Below are 22,750 nucleotides of genomic sequence, written 5' to 3'. Positions count from 1 at the left end.
TGAAAAGACAAACTTTTATTCATATTTAGCAAGTGCAAGGTCATATATACAGTTAGGTCCAGAAATATTTGGACAGTGACACAATTTTCGCGAGTTGGGCTCTGCATGCCACCACATTGGATTTGAAATGAAACCTCTACAACAGAATTCAAGTGCAGATTGTAACGTTTAATTTGAAGGTTTGAACAAAAATATCTGATAGAAATTGTAGGAACTGTACACATTTCTTTACAAACACTCCACATTTTAGGAGGTCAAAAGTAATTGGACAAATAAACCAAACCCAAACAAAATATTTTTATTTTCAATATTTTGTTGCGAATCCTTTGGAGGCAATCACTGCCTTAAGTCTGGAACCCATGGACATCACCAAACGCTAAGTTTCCTCCTTCTTAATGCTTTGCCAGGCCTTTACAGCCGCAGCCTTCAGGTCTTGCTTGTTTGTGGGTCTTTCCGTCTTAAGTCTGGATTTGAGCAAGTGAAATGCATGCTCAATTGGGTTAAGATCTGGTGATTGACTTGGCCATTGCAGAATGTTCCACTTTTTTGCACTTATGAACTCCTGGGTAGCTTTGGCTGTATGCTTGGGGTCATTGTCCATCTGTACTATGAAGCGCCGTCCGATCAACTTTGCGGCATTTGGCTGAATCTGGGCTGAAAGTATATCCCGGTACACTTCAGAATTCATCCGGCTACTCTTGTCTGCTGTTATGTCATCAATAAACACAAGTGACCCAGTGCCATTGAAAGCCATGCATGCCCATGCCATCACGTTGCCTCCACCATGTTTTACAGAGGATGTGGTGTGCCTTGGATCATGTGCCATTCCCTTTCTTCTCCAAACTTTTTTCTTCCCATCATTCTGGTACAGGTTGATCTTTGTCTCATCTGTCCATAGAATACTTTTCCAGAACTGAGCTGGCTTCATGAGGTGTTTTTCAGCAAATTTAACTCTGGCCTGTCTATTTTTGGAATTGATGAATGGTTTGCATCTAGATGTGAACCCTTTGTATTTACTTTCATGGAGTCTTCTCTTTACTGTTGACTTAGAGACAGATACACCTACTTCACTGAGAGTGTTCTGGACTTCAGTTGATGTTGTGAACGGGTTCTTCTTCACCAAAGAAAGTATGCGGTAATCATCCACCACTGTTGTCATCCGTGGACGCCCAGGCCTTTTTGAGTTCCCAAGCTCACCAGTCAATTTCTTTTTTCTCAGAATGTACCCGACTGTTGATTTTGCTACTCCAAGCATGTCTGCTATCTCTCTGATGGATTTTTTCTTTTTTTTCAGCCTCAGGATGTTCTGCTTCACCACAATTGAGAGTTCCTTAGACCGCATGTTGTCTAGTCACAGCAACAGCTTCCAAATGCAAAACCACACACCTGTAATCAACCCCAGACCTTTTAACTACTTCATTGATTACAGGTTAACGAGGGAGACGTCTTCAGAGTTAATTGCAGCCCTTAGAGTCCCTTGTCTGATTACTTTTGGTCCCTTGAAAAAGAGGAGGCTATGCATTACAGAGCTATGATTCCTAAACCCTTTCTCCGATTTGGATGTGAAAACTCTCATATTGCAGCTGGGAGTGTGCACTTTCAGCCCATATTATATATATAATTGTATTTCTGAACATGTTTTTGTAAACATCTAAAATAACAAAACTTGTGTCACTGTCCAAATATTTCTGGACCTAACTGTATGTACCGCCCCGTGCTCAGCGGCAACCTAGCCGCTCGGATCCGGGCTCGCTAATGGGTGGCTTGAGCGTCTCTGGACCCGGGGGCCCCGTGATCCACTTCGATCTGAAAGGGGCTGGCGTTTTGGGGGACGTAGGTTTACGGCCGGAGCCGTGGTTAAGTTTGTGACGCCACCCACGGGTTGTGGTGAAGGTAGACACCACCGCTGCGGTTACGGGGTACCCGGGGGAGATGTTGCGCAGCAAGATGTTAACCCCTCCTTGGGTAGGGATGGTGGCCCCGGGACCCGTTGGGGGGTGTTTGGTGGTGCAGGGAGATGGGCGGCTGGAGGGCACTGGTGTACTCACGATTAGTAACACACACAAGTGTCTGGTAAACCAAGATGATTGTGGTCGGTGCCCGCAGCCGGCTGCGGTCTGGTCCCCCACCCAATTGGTGGTCTCTGCCTTTCTCCTGCACCTTTTTGAGTGTTGATGACCTACCTGAACTTGCAATACAGGAGTCCGCTCCCCGGCTTGTGTATGTCGGAGGAGCCCTTTTGCTCACAGACGCTGGCCCGTGGGATCTCTCTGCCATGGCGGTGGCTTTCTATCACCCTCGTTGGGCTGTTGTCTTCAGTCGGGACTTTGGGTGGGAAAGGACCTATAGTTCTGGCCGCAATCAGTTAATTAACTTAGTCCAGTAGCTTCTGGACCTTGTATCAGGGTCTGAGTGCCCCCCTCTGTGCTGCGGTTTCCGGGTCGGTTCCTCGGGTCGGTACCGGCGGGCCGCTACCCTGTCCCGGTCCACCACGGTTCCACCGAGCCGTCTTCCCGGCTCCTGTAGGCAGAGGCCTCCATATGCCTCCTAGCCAAAGGTGCCCGGGCTCCAACCCTGGCACCTGTCAGACTGCTGCAGACCTGGGCACAGGCCTGCCTCAACTCTCAAACTGGTCTGCCAAAACTGATCTGCCTGTGCTTTCCTGCCTCAGGCCCTCTGAACTCCTCGGTGGCCGTGACAACCACCTGGCTCCGCCCCCTGGTGTTTCCATCAAGCCCTGAGGGAGGTGACTAGGGTTTAATGGTTTGGCTGCTGACACCTTGTTAGGGGTCTGGTGTTGTGCGGGGCTCTAACTGTGACTACCTGGCTAGTCCAGGGCGTCACATATATATATATATATATATATAGTTAGTGAGTATATATCGTACTCTGCATAAGTGAGTACACGCCTATTGAAAAGTAAGATTTTTAGCAATATCTCACTGAACAGAGGAACAATTTTCAAATTTTAACGAGTCTGAGTTTCATAGAACATTTTTTTAACCCTTAACATGAAAGTAAGGTTAATCATTTTCATTATAAAATCTTTAGCCAATTTGTTGATGAAAAAATGCATACAGCCGACATCGAAATTACTACATCTAGTATTTTGAATGAACTCCATGATTTTTAAGGTCAGCATCAAGTCTAAGCATGGAATGAAAAAGGTGCCACCTGCAAGAGGCAGATGATGCCTGCATACTACAGTTATTATCTGCTGTGAAAGTTGTGGGCCTAGCTTGTGAGCCAACATAAAAAGCATAGAGGCAACATATGATGGTCACAGTGCATTAAATTTGTTAAGGGGTTAATCTGAAGGCAGGATAATGTAGGCATTGAGACCTTGATTCCATTCATGTGTCACTTATTAGAATGTGTGCTGTAGTTTCAATACAATCAGTGTTTTATCAGCAGGAGATTATCACTACAGGTCTAGGTGTTATGTGCATGCCAGACCAGTTAAATCTGTGTAACCCCACCCTACCACTGATTAGAAGCTTACTCACAATGCACAGTGTATACAGGAAGCTGCCAATCAGTGGTGTGGGCGGGATTATGCATGCTCAGCATTTTGACCACTGTTACATTTACAGCAGAGAAAACAGGGATTCTATTAAAACTGCATCAAGTAGCTTAGTAAGTGATATATTGCTGGAATCTGTTTTTATATTGTGCTGCTATCAGATTCCATAGCAAAAACCTATGGACAGATTCCCTTTAACGGTTATGTACTTTACACTTTCACAAACTTTTTTTTTTGGGGGGAGGTAATTCACCTAAGATTAATCTCATTAATTTGACTTATTTTATCCTTTGTCTTTGCAGCTACTATGCAAATCTTTGCATTTCAATAAGAGATCTCAATCTCACTACTACTATGCAAATCTTTGCATTTCAATAAGAGATCTCTTACAATCAGACTCTATTAAAGGGAACCTGTCACCAGTTTTTTCACTATTAAACTAAAAGTGTCACCTTCTGCAGCTCCTGGGCTGCATTCTATGAAGGTGCACCTTGGTCCTGACTCCCCTTGCAGACCCCAAAAATAGGTTTATAAAACATGACTGTTACGTATGTTAATGACCTGTGTGGCTCAGATGGGTGTGTTTTTTTTCAGCTCCTGTCCCCCTCCTGCTGCTGTTCGACGTCCTCCTTTCTTGATTGACATGATGACGCCTCCATCATCATCCACGTTGCTCTTTCCAATCTCGCGCCTGTGCAGTCATGTCCGCTCGTGCAGGCGCAGTTCACTCTGCCATATCGCGGGCAGAGCAGAAAACATAGCTGCCCTCGTGCGCGCCGTTGAGCTAAATGCGCAGGCACAAGGATAAGGTCGGGTACGAAGATGACACTGTGATGCCATGCACAGTGCCGACCATAATCTCGCTCCTGCGCAAATAGCTGAGCGGCGCGCGCGAGGGCAGCTATGTTTTCTGCTCTGCCCGCAATGGCAGAGCAAGCTGCGCCTGCGCGAGCGGACATGACTGCACAGGCACGAGATTTGAAAGAGCAACGTGGATGATGACGGAGGCGTCATCACGTCTATCAAGAAAGGAGGACAGCGAACAGCGACAGGAGGGGGAACAGGAGCCAAAAAAGGGCATGCCCATCTAAGCCACACAGGTCATTAGTATACGTAATGGTCATGTTTTATAAAGTTATTTTTGGAGTCTACAAGGGGAGTCAAGGAACAAGGTGCACCTTCATAGAATGCAGCCCAAGATGTTATGATCCGGTAACCGTGGAAGATTACAAAAAACACACATTAGTGAAAAAGCATCAAGAAAAAGGAGTAGTTGGAATTTGGGCTGACCGCAATCCCCTGACTATCAGACAACACTAGAAGTAGCCGTGGAGCGTTCCAAAAATCTAGACACTAAGTCACAGCCTGAGAAACTAGCTACGCCTCACAGAATGAAATGAGGAAATCTACCTTGCTTCAGAGCAGTTCCCAAAGGAGTAGGTAGCCCCCCCACATATAAAGATTACGGTGATATAGAAAAACACAATACTCAGATAGGAAAAATAGAATTAGCAAAGGCGAGGCCCAACTAACTTGATATAAAGCAAAGGAAATCAACTGATTGTGGTCAGTGTAAAATCCTTATAGAAAAATAACAAACTCCTGATAGTAAAAATGCCCTGGATGTCATAGGACCTCACCCCCACTATATCAGGTACTCCTGTAAATAAGGGGATAGACAAAATACCAAAAAAGAACACAAAAATACAGAGGAGCAAAAAATCAAATCAGACAGAGATAAAAAAAATCCCTTTTCCTGCAAGAAAGCCAGCACAGGGAAAACCACCATGCTCACAACACAATTGAAACAAAGCTTCACCTGCAAGAAAACAGATACACAGCAAAAGAAGGAAAAACAACAGTGTAAACAAACAAACAAGGCAGAAGTCTTGCTCAGGGATACAGGGAAGGACAAATCTCCAGGCCAGGAACAGAGACAGGGAATATACAATTATAACCGGCTTCAGCCAGGCAGAAAGAGCTCTCCTATATAGACCAGACTTGTCTGCAATAGGACTTCCCCAATTTCCAATTAACACCGACACCTGTCTGAGTCAAAGGCACAGATATAGCTCCACTACCATTCCTGGCGACCAGAGAGAGCTTCAGAACAGCACCCACACAGACGATGTTCACAACGCCAGGAGCTGCAGAAGGTGATATTTTTAGTTTAATAGTGAAAAAACTGGTGACAGGTTCCCTTTAAGTATTATCTTGGGCAGCCATATTCTGTTTATCAATCCCCTATTTCTTGCTGACGAATGAACTGTATAGTAGAAAAAAAAATTGTGAGGAATGCATAAGCAGACTACACTTAGTGTGTTTGTAGTCTGTTACCATAATAAAAACATAGATCTGCTTAACAGCTGTAAAAACAAAACCACCGGATTGTTTGAATCAAAACTATTAACAATGTTTCCTTCATTTCTGAGCTCAGATGAATTGACATCATAAAATTCTTTTAAGGGTAGACATCGCCTAACTAAACCCCTAATAAACAATATATACAAGATAGACGTAGCGATGCAGACATAAGCCATAAATAAAAGAGCAAAACAGCTAATGAAAGTAATAAATATTTCAGTATGTCCCTCCTCCACCACTGAGCATCAGCAGTGACTATCAATCACATACATATTTTGCTTTGCTATCTAATTTTTTCTGAATTATTTCATACACCAGAATCATATACTCAAGGATCCAGGGGGACGACATTAAAAGACAGTTGTACAGATTGTAAGCCCCCAGGTCTATTGCATTTAGGGTTTGATCATCTATCAGCAGACCTCCGTATCTGGATGTGCCATCGCTCCTCTCTGGCTGCTCAAGCAAGTCACACACAGTTATAATTAGATTCATCTCTATTTGCTGAGGAAACAGACGTGTCCAGCCAAGAATCCCCCACAGTAAAATCAGGAGTGTTGCTTCAAATGAGTGAGTGAAATAATAACTTTAATATCATTTAATAGCACCAGCGGGCCTCCATCAGACACCTGATTTGTATGCTTCAGTGTCAACAAGCTCTGATTGGTATTCTAAAACTACATAAATGCTCCAAGCCATCATCACCGAACTTAGAATAACTGTTTCCCCAGAGTTATCTCTTATAATAAGCTATTTCCTTCCTTTAGAATTCAATGAACAGGCATTTACACAGAGTTACTATGCTCTCAACGACCTTTGCAGACCCCCAAAGACAATGCACTGCCACCAATGTAGTGGAAATTAATTCAATTTAGTGCCTGCATAGAATTCTAACCTCACCTGCATTTACTCACATCTACGTCCTATATATTTAAAGGAAAAGTCTACTTAAAGAGCACCAATCACCAGGATTTTCCCATATAACCTAAACCCAGTGCTATACTGGCACTATCAGGCTGATTCTATACATACCTTTAGTTGTGAGATCGGATGTATAGGTTTTAAAACACAAGCAAGTAAAGTTTGTAAAATGAACAGTTTTTTGATTGGCAGCAGCTGCCGAGCAGCTAATAGCTGGGGTGGAGTTTGATAGTGATTCCTGCCCCCTGCCTGTCCGTACTCCCCCTATCTATTATTTATGCTAATTCGCACCCCTAGTCTCGCTAGTCTCGCACCCCTGCAATCTATTTTAAACTATGCTGCCCGGCTAATCCACCTGTCCCCCCGTTACTCCCTGACCTCTCCTCTCTGCCAATCCCTTCACAGGCTTCCCATTGCCCAATGACTCTAGTTCAAAACACTAGCCATGACCTACAAAGCCATCCACAACCTGTCTCCTCCCTACATCTGTGACCTAGTCTCCCGGTACTTACCTACACGTAACCTCCGATCCTCACAAGAACTCCTTCTCTACTCCCCTCTCATCTCCTCTTCCCACCATCGCATCCAAGATTTCGCCTGTGCCTCCCCCATACTCTGGAATGCTCTGCCACATCACATCAGACTCTCGCCTACCTTGCCAAGCTTCAAAAGGAACCTGAAGACCCACCTCTTCCAACAAGCCTACAACCTGCCGTAACCCTCAGTCTGATACAGCGCCGCACAATCAGCTCTACCCTAACCTACTGTATCCTCACCCATTCCTTGTAGACTGTGAGCCTTCGCGGGCAGGGACTGCTCTCCTCCTGTACCTGTTTGTGTCTTGTATTATTTATGAACAAATTATATAGGGTAACAGATGGATATTCAATGCAAAATAAAGGGCCACTCAAAATAGCAATGAAAAAATAAGGAGGGTTGAGTTTCATATGGCCAAACATAGTTCCAAAAAGATGACAAGTACACCCACGTAAATAACAATTATTTATTACAGATAATTCACATATAAATAGGGGTACTGTTATTAGAAAAAGCTGGATTCATAAAATACACAACAGTGAAGGGTTAAAGAACAAACAGAGAACACCCTTCCAGGGACCCAGACAGCATTAGTGAATGTTCTATATAGGCAGACATACTGCACAACCCATGGGGTAAGTCTCTTTCATGAGGCCCACCAAAGGGTATAACACACAGAGAAGCCCATAGGTTGTGCATAATTTAGAGCAACTGCTTACCCATATTAAGTGTCTATATAGTAGCCGTGTCCGAGGTCCGGTAAGGAGAGGGGAGAAACGCCCCGACGCGTTTCGCTTGTGGTGCTTCCTCGGGGGGCGATGTGACCCAATGTGATGCATCCCAGGTATATATACCCACCTTAATTGTCTCCAGATGGCCGCCGTCTAAGTGCCGCATGCGCTGTGATTGCGCCCGCACCACGCGCGTCACTTCCGGGTCTCCCGGCGGAAGTGACGTTCACAATAGGAATGTCACTTCCTACCGTTCGGAGCTCCTCAGTGCGCGCGCGTCTGCAGGCAGCACAGGGCATGCCAAGCCCGCGCGGCCATCTTAAGTGGTGGTAAAGTCCCCATGTAAATAGCGGGTTTTTGCCCATAGTGTGGAAAGGATATTATGTCATCGTCAATGCACGTAAAGTACGCGCGGCCATCTTATGTGCTGGTAAAGTCCGGATATGAATGTAGGGATTTGCCCATAGTGTAAAGAAAAAGTCACGTCATAGTCAGGTGGAGAAAAGAGCATCATAAATATCTTAGGTGTGAAGATGCTAGCCACCATTCTACGGTGATACCTACAATGGGGAAAACCAATAGGGAATATATGAGAAGAAAAATAATAATAATAATAATAATAAAGACCCTCCAGGTCGGGGCGTTTCTCCCCTCTCCTTACCGGACCTCGGACACGGCTACTATATAGACACTTAATATGGGTAAGCAGTTGCTCTAAATTATGCACAACCTATGGGCTTCTCTGTGTGTTATACCCTTTGGTGGGCCTCATGAAAGAGACTTACCCCATGGGTTGTGCAGTATGTCTGCCTATATAGAACATTCACTAATGCTGTCTGGGTCCCTGGAAGGGTGTTCTCTGTTTGTTCTTTAACCCTTCACTGTTGTGTATTTTATGAATCCAGCTTTTTCTAATAACAGTACCCCTATTTATATGTGAATTATCTGTAATAAATAATTGTTATTTACGTGGGTGTACTTGTCATCTTTTTGGAACTATGTTTGGCCATATGAAACTCAACCCTCCTTATTTTTTCCTTGTATTATTTATGATTATTGTATTCGGCCCTATTATGTATGCCCCTTTCACATGTAAAGCACCATGGAATTGATGGCGCTATAATAATAAATAATAATAATAATTCTATTATACAAGGTTGTGGTTATAAATTATGGTGGCTAGAAGAATCTTGCTGATGTCATACCCATGTGACCAGAAGGGGCAGGGCCTCAGCCAACAGAAAAATTATTTTGCTTCCTGGTATCAGCTATGTTGGCTGAGGCCTCACCCCTACTGGTTACATAGGTATGACGTCAGCAAGGTTCTTCTAGTCACCATGATTTATAGTCACAACTATTAGTAAAACACTTTTATCATGGAATTAGCATAAATAATAGATAGGGGGAGGACGGACAGGCAGGGGGCAGGAGTCACTATCAAACCCCACCCCAGCTATTAGCTAATTGGCAGCTGTTGTCAATCAAAAAACTGAAGAGCCCAGGAGGGTGACATATTTATACCAGGAGGGGCCGAGGGGCCTGGGAGGGGGACATATATATCAGGAGGGAGATATAGTTAGGTCCAGAAATATTTGGACAGTGACACAAGTTTTGTTATTTTAGCTGTTTACAAAAACATGTTCAGAAATACAATTATATATATAATATGGGCTGAAAGTGCACACTCCCAGCTGCAATATGAGAGTTTTCACATCCAAATCGGAGAAAGAGTTTAGAAATCATAGCTCTGTAATGCATAGCCTCCTCTTTTTCAAGGGACCAAAAGTAATTGGACAAGGGACTCTAAGGGCTGCAATTAACTCTGAAGGCGTCTCCCTCGTTAACCTGTAATCAATGAAGTAGTTAAAAGGTCTGGGGTTGATTACTGGTGTGTGGTTTTGCATTTGGAAGCTGTTGCTGTGACCAGACAACATGCGGTTTAAGGAACTCTCAATTGAGGTGAAGCAGAACATCCTGAGGCTGAAAAAAAAGAAAAAATCCATCAGAGAGATAGCAGACATGCTTGGAGTAGCAAAATCAACAGTCGGGTACATTCTGAGAAAAAAGGAATTGACTGGTGAGCTTGGGAACTCAAAAAGGCCTGGGCGTCCACGGATGACAACAGTGGTGGATGATCGCCGCATACTTTCTTTGGTGAAGAAGAACCCATTCACAACATCAACTGAAGTCCAGAACACTCTCAGTGAAGTAGGTGTATCTGTCTCTAAGTCAACAGTAAAGAGAAGACTCCATGAAAGTAAATACAAAGGGTTCACATTTAGATGCAAACCATTCATCAATTCCAAAAATAGACAGGCCAGAGTTAAATTTGCTGAAAAACACCTCATGAAGCCAGCTCAGTTCTGGAAAAGTATTCTATGGACAGATGAGACAAAGATCAACCTGTACCAGAATGATGGGAAGAAAAAAGTTTGGAGAAGAAAGGGAACGGCACATGATCCAAGGCACACCACATCCTCTGTAAAACATGGTGGAGGCAACGTGATGGCATGGGCATGCATGGCTTTCAATGGCACTGGGTCACTTGTGTTTATTGATGACATAACAGCAGACAAGAGTAGCCGGATGAATTCTGAAGTGTACCGGGATATACTTTCAGCCCAGATTCAGCCAAATGCTGCAAAGTTGATCGGACGGCGCTTCATAGTACAGATGGACAATGACCCCAAGCATACAGCCAAAGCTACCCGGGAGTTCATGAGTGCAAAAAAGTGGAACATTCTGCAATGGCCAAGTCAATCACCAGATCTGAACCCAATTGAGCATGCATTTCACTTGCTCAAATCCAGACTTAAGACGGAAAGACCCACAAACAAGCAAGACCTGAAGGCTGCGGCTGTAAAGGCCTGGCAAAGCATTAAGAAGGCGGAAACCCAGCGTTTGGTGATGTCCATGGGTTCCAGACTTAAGGCAGTGATTGCCTCCAAAGGATTTGCAACAAAATATTGAAAATAAAAATATTTTGTTTGGGTTTGGTTTATTTGTCCAATTACTTTTGACCTCCTAAAATGTGGAGTGTTTGTAAAGAAATGTGTACAATTCCTATCAGATATTTTTCTTCAAACCTTCAAATTAAACGTTACAATCTGCACTTGAATTCTGTTGTAGAGGTTTCATTTCAAATCCAATGTGGTGGCATGCAGAGCCCAACTCGCAAAAATTGTGTCACTGTCCAAATATTTCTGGACCTAACTGTAAAAGAAGGGGGACATGTACACCAGGAGGGGGCATGTTTACCAGGAAGGGGATATATTTACCAGGAGGGGCCCAAGAGGGGGACATATAAACACACCAAGAGGAGGGCATACACTGAAGTTCAAAAGTTTGGGGTCACCCAGACAAATTTGTCTTTTCCTATAGTATTTCATTTGCCCTATATTGTGCTGCTTTTAGAATAAATTGGAAATTCTTAGTGACAGATTCCCTTTTGGACGGCTTCACTAAATCAGCCCCACTGTACCCAAGGTAAGCCTGTCTAACAATTTGTGTTAGAGTAACTTGTGACGTAAGATGCCTTTATCACCTACCACATATTGTAGGGTCATGGTACAGTATATACCAGGAGGGGGGCATATATACAAGGATGGTGAAATATGTATCAGGAAGGGATATATATACCAGTAGGGTCCCAGGATGGAGCCATATATACCAAAATGGGGACAAACAAACCAGTATGGGGCTCAGAAGGGGGACATATGTACAAGGAGGAGGACATATATACCAGGAGGAGGACATAACTGTGTGTGTGACGCCCTGGCTTATCAGGTCATCACAGGGTATTGTGCAATCTGCCCTCCTGTGCAATATCCACCTCCTCCTTGGTTAGGGGTCCCTAACCAATGGTGTTGCCAAAACCAGCTAATCAAAATCCTAGGAACACTCTGCACCACACCACCAGAAACACCAGTGGACGGCCTGAATGGAATAGGGTCACTCACTTGGGGGGTTGGTTGGGGACGTCAGGAGTGTCAGGAGAGAGCAGAGTTGTGTTGGAGGTGAAGGAGAGAGGAGGTCAGGAGCCAGGCTCCTTGGAAGTACTAGGTAGCAGATGATGGTCTGGGCCTGGAAGGAGCTGGAGCCCCGGTCGCAGGGGATCATGACAAGGGTCACGGTATTGTCGTGGAGGACAGCCGGCGGCCTTGTACCATCACCGGGCTGGGACCAGGGCACGACGGTGTACGTGGACCCTAGGTCAGGGAGTAGCTTCAGGCAACCTGACAATTCACCCGACGAGAATGGAGCCTTCAAGATCCGCTCTCCACCCACTCCAAAATCGGGGTACTAGCGCAATGAGGGGGATAGGACTTTCCACTAAAGTGGTCCAGGAAATTCCAAGCGTGAACCCTGAGAGCAAGCTCCCTCAGTTAGCCACACTGGGGAGCAGGACCCGATTAGTTTCAAGCTATAGGGGCCAACTAGAAGAGAACAAGGTGCCAAGTGAAAGGTCACAGATCATCAGGCAACACCAGCAGAAACGGGACCCAAACGTGCTCCCCCTCAGCGGCAGCGGTGTCCAGAACTTTGGTTTACTAAGTTATCGTTGTCAGCATTATGGACTGAGTGAGTACGCAAGTGACCCCTACCTCCCCAACGGCACGTCCCATCACCATCACCAAGTCGTGGGGCATACCCCCATACCCGTGAAGAGGTTAAACACCTGGCTGCCCACTCCATCGCCACCGGGTACTCCCAGCTGCAGCGGTGGTACTGCACCTTACCACACACCACGGGTGGCGTCACAAACTTTAAATGCACAATCCCCTGTAAATACCCCCTTTATTCGAGTGGCTGCACGACCCCCGGGTCCGGACGTCCCTCGAGCCACCGCGGATCCGGATCCGAGCAGCCCCGGCTGCTGACGTGGGGGTGGCACATGTGTATATATTTATAGATACACAATCAGCAGCCTCTATAATAATATTATAGATATTAATATTATATAAGTAATATTTATGTTATATAAATAATTTTTTCAGTCAGCAGATGGTGTTTGATGGGAACTGTTAATGTGTGATTGGTGAGGATGTAGTGCAGAAGTGGAGTTTTTCCAAGAGTGGTGGTGAGACTGTGGAATATTTGAGGGGTGGAGGTGGAGCTGGGGTAGAGCAGCCTGGGCGGAGTCTTAAGGAGGCCTGACAATTTTGCCAGTTTGGGGCCCTGAAATTCCTGTTGGCAGCCTGTCTCCAATAGAAAAACTGTTCTCATGTGAGGTTTTCATTTGGTCAAGAGTGATGGACAGGTCTGGTCACATGCTCCTCCATCAGAAGCCATTTTATAGTACAGCGCAATCCCCAAAGGAGAACATTAGATCGCACTGTTTGACAGCGTGATTGAAGGGGTTAAAAGGCGTGGGTGGATCTGAAAGGCACTAAGGGGTGCAACTTTACAATATGTAGGGGGGGTTGGAAATTCTGTATCTGTAGGATATCTAACAATTCTGTATATTCCATCTATATAATATCTTTATAGAATCTACCTACCTATTTCTATATATTAATTTATTTCTTACTTTGAGATGTGTGCGAGAAAAAAAAAATGAGACGGCATATGGATGGTTCGTGTGCCTTCTGAAATTTTTCTCGCACACATTGACTTGCATTGGCTTGGCTGTTCGACACTGTCATACTCAGCGTGCTGCAATTTTTTTTTCCTCACCTCATTGAATAATATTCGTGTGAGTGCAACGCGAATTTGCCTCACATTGCACTTGCAGTATTTAAACGCAGATGTGAGCAATCTCTTTTACAGCGGCTATGGGAGACAAATGATGCAAAATGTTTAATTAAACCCAATTAAAGAATGATTTTTAGTCTTAATTGCCTGAATTTAAGTAAAAAAATTGTCCCCAAAAGGTGAACAACCCCTTTAAAGGGTTAAAACAAGCAATGCTACAATTTAACTATTATTAAAAATCCTCTTTTTTCTATTGAATGGAGTGATTTTGAATTTCAGGATTTACTCCCCTTTGCCAAAATTACCATCCACTTTTGCAGCGTAGCAGATTAAGGCCTGTTTCACACATCAGTGAAAAACACAGATGTTTTTATCTGACGCGTTAAAAACGCATATGTCCCTCCATGTGCCGTGATTCATGGCACATGTGGGTTCTACATGTGCTATCTGAGACGCCCTGGCCTATCAGGTCGTCACAGGGTATTGTGCAATCTGCCCTTCTGTATGATATCCAATCCTCCTTGGTTATGGGTCCTGGTCCTTTGGTGTTGCTAAGAGCTTAGCCAGTCAAAACCCTAGAAACACTTTACACCATACACACCAGACACACCATTGGGGGCCTGAAGGGAGTAGGGCCGCCCACTTGGGGGGTTGGTAGGGGAAAGTGAAAAAGTGAAAGGAGAACTGAGAAAGGAGTGGAAGGAGTAGGAGGTAGAGTGGTGACTCTCTGAGAGGGAGAGGTCACCAGATTGGATCAGGGCTCCTTGAGTACTAGGTGGTAGACGCTGGTCTGGGCCTCGTAGGAGCTAGAACCCCAGTCGCAGGGGATCATGTCAAGGAGCATGGATTGCTGAGGAGGGCAGCCGGCGGCCTTGAGCCATCTCCGGGCAGGGGCCAGGGCCCGACAGGGTACGTGGACCCTTGGCAGGGAAGTAGCTTCAAGCGTCCTGGTAATTTACCCGACGGGGGTGAAGCCTTCAAGATTCATCCCTCACCTACTCCAAAATCGGGGTAATAGCGCACCGATGGGATAGGACTTTCCCTAACACAGTCCACCAAATTCCAAGCGTGAACCCTGAGAGCAAGCTCACTCCGTTATCCATACGGGTGAGCGGGACCCGACTAGTTCCACACTACAGGGTCCAAACAGTGAACAAGCTACCATGGAAAAGGCCACAGGCTAACAAGTAACACCAAGGGCACGGACCCAAGCATGCTCCCTCCTGGCTGCAGCGGTGCTCAGAAGTCTGGTCTACAAGCTGTCGGTGTCAGTATTCTTGGACTGAGTGAGTATGCAGAAACCCTTCCTTTTCCCAACGGCACCCCAAACCTGCACTAGCAACACCAGGCCCCGGGGCATAAACCCCCTACCTACGGAGGGGTTAAACACCTTGCTGCCGCACCATCGCCACCAGGCTCCAGCTTTCACCAACAGCAGCGGTGGTATCCCACCTTACCACGCACCGTGGGTGGCGTCACGAGCTTCTAACTCCCCTGTACATACTCCCCTTTTCAAACTCGAGTGTCCGCACGAACCCCCAGGCCCGGAGACCCCTCAAGTCACTGCAGCTCTGGATCCAAGCGGATCGGCCGCTGGCACGGGGGCGGTACATTATCCGTGATCAGTGATCCATGATAGCATAAGGAGGAAAACTTACCCTTCCACGCTTTTGCTGTCCATGGTGCAGAAGTCTCCCAGATGCTATCTCAGGTCACTGTGTCTCTCACCTCTGCAGCTACTTCTGGGTTGGCCATGCCGTGCATAAATGCATATGCATGAGAATAAGTAGCCTGCCTGGAAGCAGCAGACAGCAGCGGCTGAACACAGCATTGCTGGAGAAGGTGAGTAAAAAAGACTTTATATTTTCAATGTACTTGTTTTGCTGGTGCGTGCTTCATGGATCACATCATATTATGGTTCGTGGGCCATCACTGATGCAGAAAAAAATGGAAATCATGGACACGCGTGTACACCGCACGGAGACACGAAAAGTGGAAAACCACTGATGTGTGCGTAGACCCATTGATTATAATCAGTCTGCATATGTCCATGATTCTTTTACTTAAAAAAAACTGTCATAAACGTACCAGAATCACTGATGTGTGAAAGAGGCCGCACTGGTCAAGGTGTGCCTCAATGACCTCAGGCACCAGTGAAATAGGTTCCTCTGAATGTGTGATACAGTTTTACTATGGTATCACTTACTCAGATCACATACTGTATGATAACAGGATTGCAGTACATAAGGAAGGTCTCAGGCCATTTTATGAAATGGGAACATTCTTAACTGTTGGAACTGGAATAACATTTATAAAGTAGGTAGCAGTACAAGGCTTAGGGGTGCTTCACACACACAGCGAGCTCGCTGCCGAGATCGCTGCTGAGTCATGCTTTTTGTGACGCAGCAGTGACCTCATTAGCGATCTCGCTGTGTGTGACACTGAGCAGCGATCTGGCCCCTGCTGCGAGATCGCTGCTCGTTACACACAGCCCTGGTTCGTTTTCTTCAAAGGCGCTTTCCCGCTGTGACACACAGATCGCTGTGTGTGACAGCGAGAGAGCGACAAATGAAGCGAGCAGGGAGCAGGAGCCGGCGTCTGGCAGCTGCGGAGGCTGGTAACTAAGATAAACATCGGGTAACCAAGGTGCTTACCCGATATTTACCTTAGTTACCAGCCTCCGCAGCTCTCACGCTGCCTGTGCTGCCGGCTCCAGCTCTCTGCACATGTAGCTGCTGTACACATCGGGTTAATTAACCCGATGTGTACTGTAGCTAGGAGAGCAAGGAGCCATCACTAAGCAGTGTGCGCGGCTCAATGCTCCCTGCACACACAGCTAAGCGGTGTGCGCTGGTAACTAATGTAAACATCGGGTAACCATACCCGATGTTTACCTTAGTTACCAGTGTCTGCAGCTTCCAGACGCCGGCTCCGTGCAAGCGCAGCGTCGCTTGCACGTCGCTGCTGGCTGGGGGCTGTTCACTGGTCGCTGGTGAGATCTGCCTGTTTGACAGCTCACCAGCGACCATGTAGCGATGCAGCAGCGATCCTGACCAGGTCAGATCGCTGGTCGGATCGCTGCTGCATCGCTAAGTGTGAAGGTACCCTTAGTTTTTCCTTCATCTGTTTTACACAAAGTCCGACTTATCAGTTATCAAGTGGTGGTAAAGAGCTTGTAAAGTCCTTTTCAATTACACTGCATAAATAACTTTTTTCTGTCTCTCTTAGCCCACTTCTGCAGTAGTATCCACACCTCGATCTGATCAGCTTAGTCTTATTCATAGGCTTCCAAGAGTGGCTTACACGTTGCCTCTTCAGCCCCACTCCTTTACTAACTTCCTTGAGTCCCACAATCCACAGCTCTATTTCTGTCTTCTTCAGGCTGAACTACTATTCCTCCTATGTTTACAGCATGGGAGGAATAGAGCTATCCAATAGCATGCATGAAAAAGACTTAGGTATACTAATAGATCACAGACTGAACATGAGTCAACAGTGTGATACAGCAGCAAAAAAGGCAAACACCATTCTAGGATGTATTAACAGAAGCATACAGTCTAGATCACGTGACGTCATTATCCCCCTTTACTTCTCTTTGGTCAGACCTCATCTGGAATATTGTGTCCAGTTCTGGGCACCACATTTTAAAAAAGACATCAACAAACTTGAGCAAGTTCAGAGAAGAGTGACCAGATTGGTGACTGGTCTGCAAACCATGTCCTATGAGGAACGGTTACAGGATTTAGGATTGTTTAGCTTGCAAAAGAGAAGAGATGAGAGGAGACCGTATAGCTGTCTGCAAATATCTTAAAGGCTGTCACACTGTAGAGGGATCAGTTTTATTCTCATTTTCACAAGGGAAGACTAGAAGCAATGGGATGAAACTGATGGTGAGGAGACACAGATTAGATATTAGAAAAAACTTTTTGACAGTGAAGGTGATCAACGAGTGGAACAGGCTGCCATGAGAGGTGGTGAGTTCTCCTTCAATGGAAGTCTTTAAAAAGAGGTTGGACGGACATCTGTCTGGGATGATTTAGTGAATCCTGCTTTGAGCAGGGGGTTGGACTAGATGACCCAGGAGGTCCATTCTAACTCTAATATTCTATAATTCTATAATTCTACTACAGCTTGCTCCCTTCTACGATTCTCACGTCTCAGTGTCAAGGATCTTCTGGCAATGTCCAGGTATTTCTGCTACTTTTTATCTGTGAAGCCCCGAAAGTATTGTGTCGGTGCATTACCTTCAGGGACTCCACGCAGCTGGATCCTGTCACAGGTAGGAAATCTTCTATCTAGGATTGTCGTGACGCCACTCTCAGAATTGCGGTCAGTGGGGACCGCCACTGCAGATTAAGGGACGCCTGGGGCTGATGGTGGGTGCAGTCAGTTGTAATAGCCTCCTGAGAGTGAGGCAAGCCCCAGGGCCCTGTGTAAGTGTGTGGAACTACAAGTCGCAGAATGACTCACACGCACAAGCAGGATGTCTTTCAGGGGTTTTACTCACTGATGGTGGCAGGGTGAGTAACCCGGGCGTAGCTGGGATGAACCAGGCTGGAACCAGGTGTCCTTTAGGCTGACTGATGAGGGTGGCTACCGACTCGCCTTCCTTAGCCCTTTCCGTTTTGGGGTAACCCCTGCTTGAAGCCCTGCTGGGGTCGCCCAGGGAAGTTGCTGGTGCCTCTCTCCCCTTCTTTTTGGCCCGTTTGCTTGTAGCCTGGACCAGATCACTCCAGCTGCTTGCCTCCTGTGAACTATGGGCCCTAACTGTGGCTACGTGGCTGCGGACTCTGTAGTGTTGTCTTGGGGGTGTAAAGTGCCCCCTCATGCAGGTTTGGCAAGGGAAAGGTGGATCTATCCCTGCACTGGGACCTGCTACCCGTTGGGCCTGGTATCTCCCTGACAGTCTCCTTACTTTCCACTCCGTTGCTCTATCTTTAGCTGTGTGTGGATTTCGGGCAGCACTCCCAGGTGACCGTTCTCCCCCGTCGGTAGTCACTGCGCGGACGCTGTTAGACTGCAACAGCTCCAGGGTCCGCTTCTGCTCTCCCTGAGCTGCTCACTAAACCGGCTCACTCGTGGGACCTGCACTGCTGCTCCTGTCTGAGCTCCACTTCCATGCTCCTCACTCCTCCACACTCTGCTTCAGACTGCTCCTCTCCTCCTCCTCTTTTCCCTTTTGTGCCTGCCTACGCCACCTAGCAACCAGGCTCTCTACCACACCCCTTGAGTGGAGATGGAGGCTTCGCTCAGGCTTCGCCCCCTCCTGGGATCCCCAGGGGTCCTCTCAAAGGTACATGTGTGAGACCTGATCACTATGCGCCTGTGTAGTCACACCTCGGTCAGCCTTCTGGATTACCTGTGTTGTACTGTCCCCAGCATGGGTGCAGTACTCAGTGGTGCCTGACCAGGTCAGGGGCGCCACATTCCCCCTTAGTTATCACCAGCACGTCCTCAGGCTGCAAGACAACATTTTAAAATGCGTAAAACATTAAAACATGGTAAAACGTTTTAAAACCACCAGGTACCATACATCACCACCCTCCACCCACAAGTCCGTTAACCCACCCTAAACCCTCTCTCGTTGGCCGCGCCTTCAGCCACTTCTGGCAGGATGTAAAGGCGGCTTTCATGGTCTGGTGGTTTCAGGGTATACCTGGCCTGGTGGAGCCGCGCCTTCAGCCTCTTCTGGCAGGATGTAGAGGCGGCCTCCACAGTTGGTGCTGACCAGGTACCCTGTTTGTGGTGGAGAGCCAGGCCCCATAAACAGGCATGCTCCCTGGTTGCAGGCGAGCCAGGCCCCTAAACAGGCTGGCTCTGGTGGTGGTACCTCTGGGGTAACTATTTACACTGCGAGAGTTTGTGGCTATAGCCAGTTCATAGCCTTAAGGTTCATGGGTTTCTCACATTAGTTCATGTGGGCACATTTCTTGAACATGTAAACGTTGCAAAACTTCAAACTTTAACTTCTGTACTTTACTTTACTTTACATGCTTTACACAGATTCCTCCTCACCAGGGCTTGGGCCTGTAGGGCTGCGGCACCTGTTGCTTTCTCCATCTCTGTCATCATCTGTAGTGGTCTCATCAATGGGTTCTTTGTCTTTTCTTTCCTCTTCTTCTGTGTCTGTTCCTTTTTCTGTGTCTGTTTCTTTTACAGGATTACTGTAGGGACTTCTGGGACATGGTGTAACATCCAGTGCGTACCATCCGCGTTCTCCTTGATGTATGGTGAATTCCACTGAGTCTCCCATCTGTAGATTTCTTCCTGGATGTCCTCTGGGTAAATGTGCTCTCACATCCCTTCTATTCACAAAGATGCCTTCTTTCATTCCAGGTACAACTATAAAGCCATATCCTGATTTTAAACTAAAGTCTTCCACTACTCCACGACAAAGTGGGCCTCTGACCTGGGATTTGGCTCTCCTTAAAGACCGTTTCTCTTCCAAGTCTCTGGCTGTTACTTCATCCTTCCTATTCGGAGATTGCTGTGCAGGGGGAAACTGTGTTCTGCTGCGGCGCCGTGTCTTGCGGGCTGGATTCTGCTGGGTTGCTACTTCACTGCTTGCAGGCTCCCAGGTGAGGTTTCTGGACAAATCTTCCTCAGCGGAGGGTGTCGGGCTCTCTTCATCCCAGCGGGAATATGGCAACATCTCTGGCTCTGGGCATGGATCCCCTGCTGATGGCTCCGGGGTCAGCTCCTCAGCCTTCTGTCCTCCTCTCCCCCTTAGTTCTTCTGAGCACTCCTGTTGTGGCAGCGCTGGGGATGGGTGTTCATCAGCCGGCCAGGGCAGTGGACTTTTTGGCGTGGATATTGCCGGAGTCTTCCTGGGGGTGTGCGGAGGGAGCAGATACCGGTCCACCATCTCCTGTGGGAACTGGGCCTCTAGATCAGCCTTCAGCTTCCAGTATTCGGGGTCCTCCCCCAGCAGGGACTTCCTAGCAGGGACTTCCTTGGGCTGGGGAGCGGTGTCTGCTCTGACCTGGCAGGCCGGGGTAAATAGTTGTACGGTCTTGTCTTGGCGGGCCGAGCCTGGCGTGGCAGCGGCCTGGTCTTGGCGGGCCGAGCCTGGCGTGGCAGCGGCCTGGATTGGCGTCGCAGCTGCAGCCGGTCCTTGGCGGGCCGCACCTGACGTGGCTGCGGCCTGGTTCAGCACCTCACTTGCGGCGCGGACGAGCGTCGCTGCTGCGGTGGGGTCCTGGCGGGCTGGGCCTAGCATGGCGGCGGCCTGGGTCAGCGTCACACCTGCGGCGTGGAGGAGGGTCGCGGTGGCAGCCGGATCTTTGCGGGCCGGGCAGGGCATCGCTGCGGCGGCCTGGGCTTGGCGGGCCGCACCTGGCGTGGCTGCGGCCTGGTTCAGCGTCGCCGCACCGGGCATCTCATCAGGGACCGCGGGCGTGGAAACAGGGGTCGGGGCACTCGCGCTGGCAGTGGCAACACAGGACTCACCCATCGGTAGCATCATCGGGGTCTGAGTCGTCGCCGCTCGGTCTGGCACTCGTCGTGCGGTTCTTCTCTCGTAGGCCTGAACCGCTGCAGCCATCTCCAGAAGCTCCGTGCGTCCCTCGCTGATCTGCCGTATAACCCTGGCCTCCAGTTGGTCGCAGAACTGGGCAAGCTCTTGATACCACCAGGCAGCGGAGCCTGGCTCTGGGTCTCTGCATCCAGACGCCATTTCCTCTGCGTCTCCTTCTTTTAACAGCAGGCTTCTGGCTCCCTTTCTGTCCCGACGTCTCTGAACGCCTCCGCTCTCATCACTTGCGAGGTCAGGACTCTGCAGGGGATCTCTGGGTAGCCACACCTCTTCGTGGGCGGTAACTTCTCCCAGCGCGGGCTGCTGTTGTTTTTCAGCGCGCTTTTCATGGTGGCAATATGGCGGCGCTTCCAATTTTCCAAGCGGACCGCCCAGGCACATGGTCACCTGTCTGAACAGGTCTAGTCCTTATCCTGTTCGTGACGCCAGATGTGAAGCCCCGAAAGTATTGTGTCGGTGCATTACCTTCAGGGACTCCATGCAGCTGGATCCTGTCACAGGTAGGAAATCTTCTATCTAGGATTGTCGTGACGCCACTCTCAGAATTGCGGTCAGTGGGGACCGCCACTGCAGATTAAGGGACGCCTGGGGCTGATGGTGGGTGCAGTCAGTTGTAATAGCCTCCTGAGAGTGAGGCAAGCCCCAGGGCCCTGTGTAAGTGTGTGGAACTACAAGTCGCAGAATGACTCACACGCACAAGCAGGATGTCTTTCAGGGGTTTTACTCACTGATGGTGGCAGGGTGAGTAACCCGGGCGTAGCTGGGATGAACCAGGCTGGAACCAGGTGTCCTTTAGGCTGACTGATGAGGGTGGCTACCGACTCGCCTTCCTTAGCCCTTTCCGTTTTGGGGTAACCCCTGCTTGAAGCCCTGCTGGGGTCGCCCAGGGAAGTTGCTAGTGCCTCTCTCCCCTTCTTTTTGGCCCGTTTGCTTGTAGCCTGGACCAGATCACTCCAGCTGCTTGCCTCCTGTGAACTATGGGCCCTAACTGTGGCTACGTGGCTGCGGACTCTGTAGTGTTGTCTTGGGGGTGTAAAGTGCCCCCTCATGCAGGTTTGGCAAGGGAAAGGTGGATCTATCCCTGCACTGGGACCTGCTACCCGTTGGGCCTGGTATCTCCCTGACAGTCTCCTTACTTTCCACTCCGTTGCTCTATCTTTAGCTGTGTGTGGATTTCGGGCAGCACTCCCAGGTGACCGTTCTCCCCCGTCGGTAGTCACTGCGTGGACGCTGTTAGACTGCAACAGCTCCAGGGTCCGCTTCTGCTCTCCCTGAGCTGCTCACTAAACCGGCTCACTCGTGGGACCTGCACTGCTGCTCCTGTCTGAGCTCCACTTCCATGCTCCTCACTCCTCCACACTCTGCTTCAGACTGCTCCTCTCCTCCTCTTCTTTTCCCTTTTGTGCCTGCCTACGCCACCTAGCAACCAGGCTCTCTACCACACCC

Source organism: Anomaloglossus baeobatrachus, chromosome 4, assembly GCF_048569485.1.
Source record: "Anomaloglossus baeobatrachus isolate aAnoBae1 chromosome 4, aAnoBae1.hap1, whole genome shotgun sequence".
Classification (NCBI taxonomy): domain Eukaryota; kingdom Metazoa; phylum Chordata; class Amphibia; order Anura; family Aromobatidae; genus Anomaloglossus; species Anomaloglossus baeobatrachus.
The sequence above is the reverse complement of the archived record's forward strand: the minus strand, read 5'-3'. Positions refer to the sequence as shown.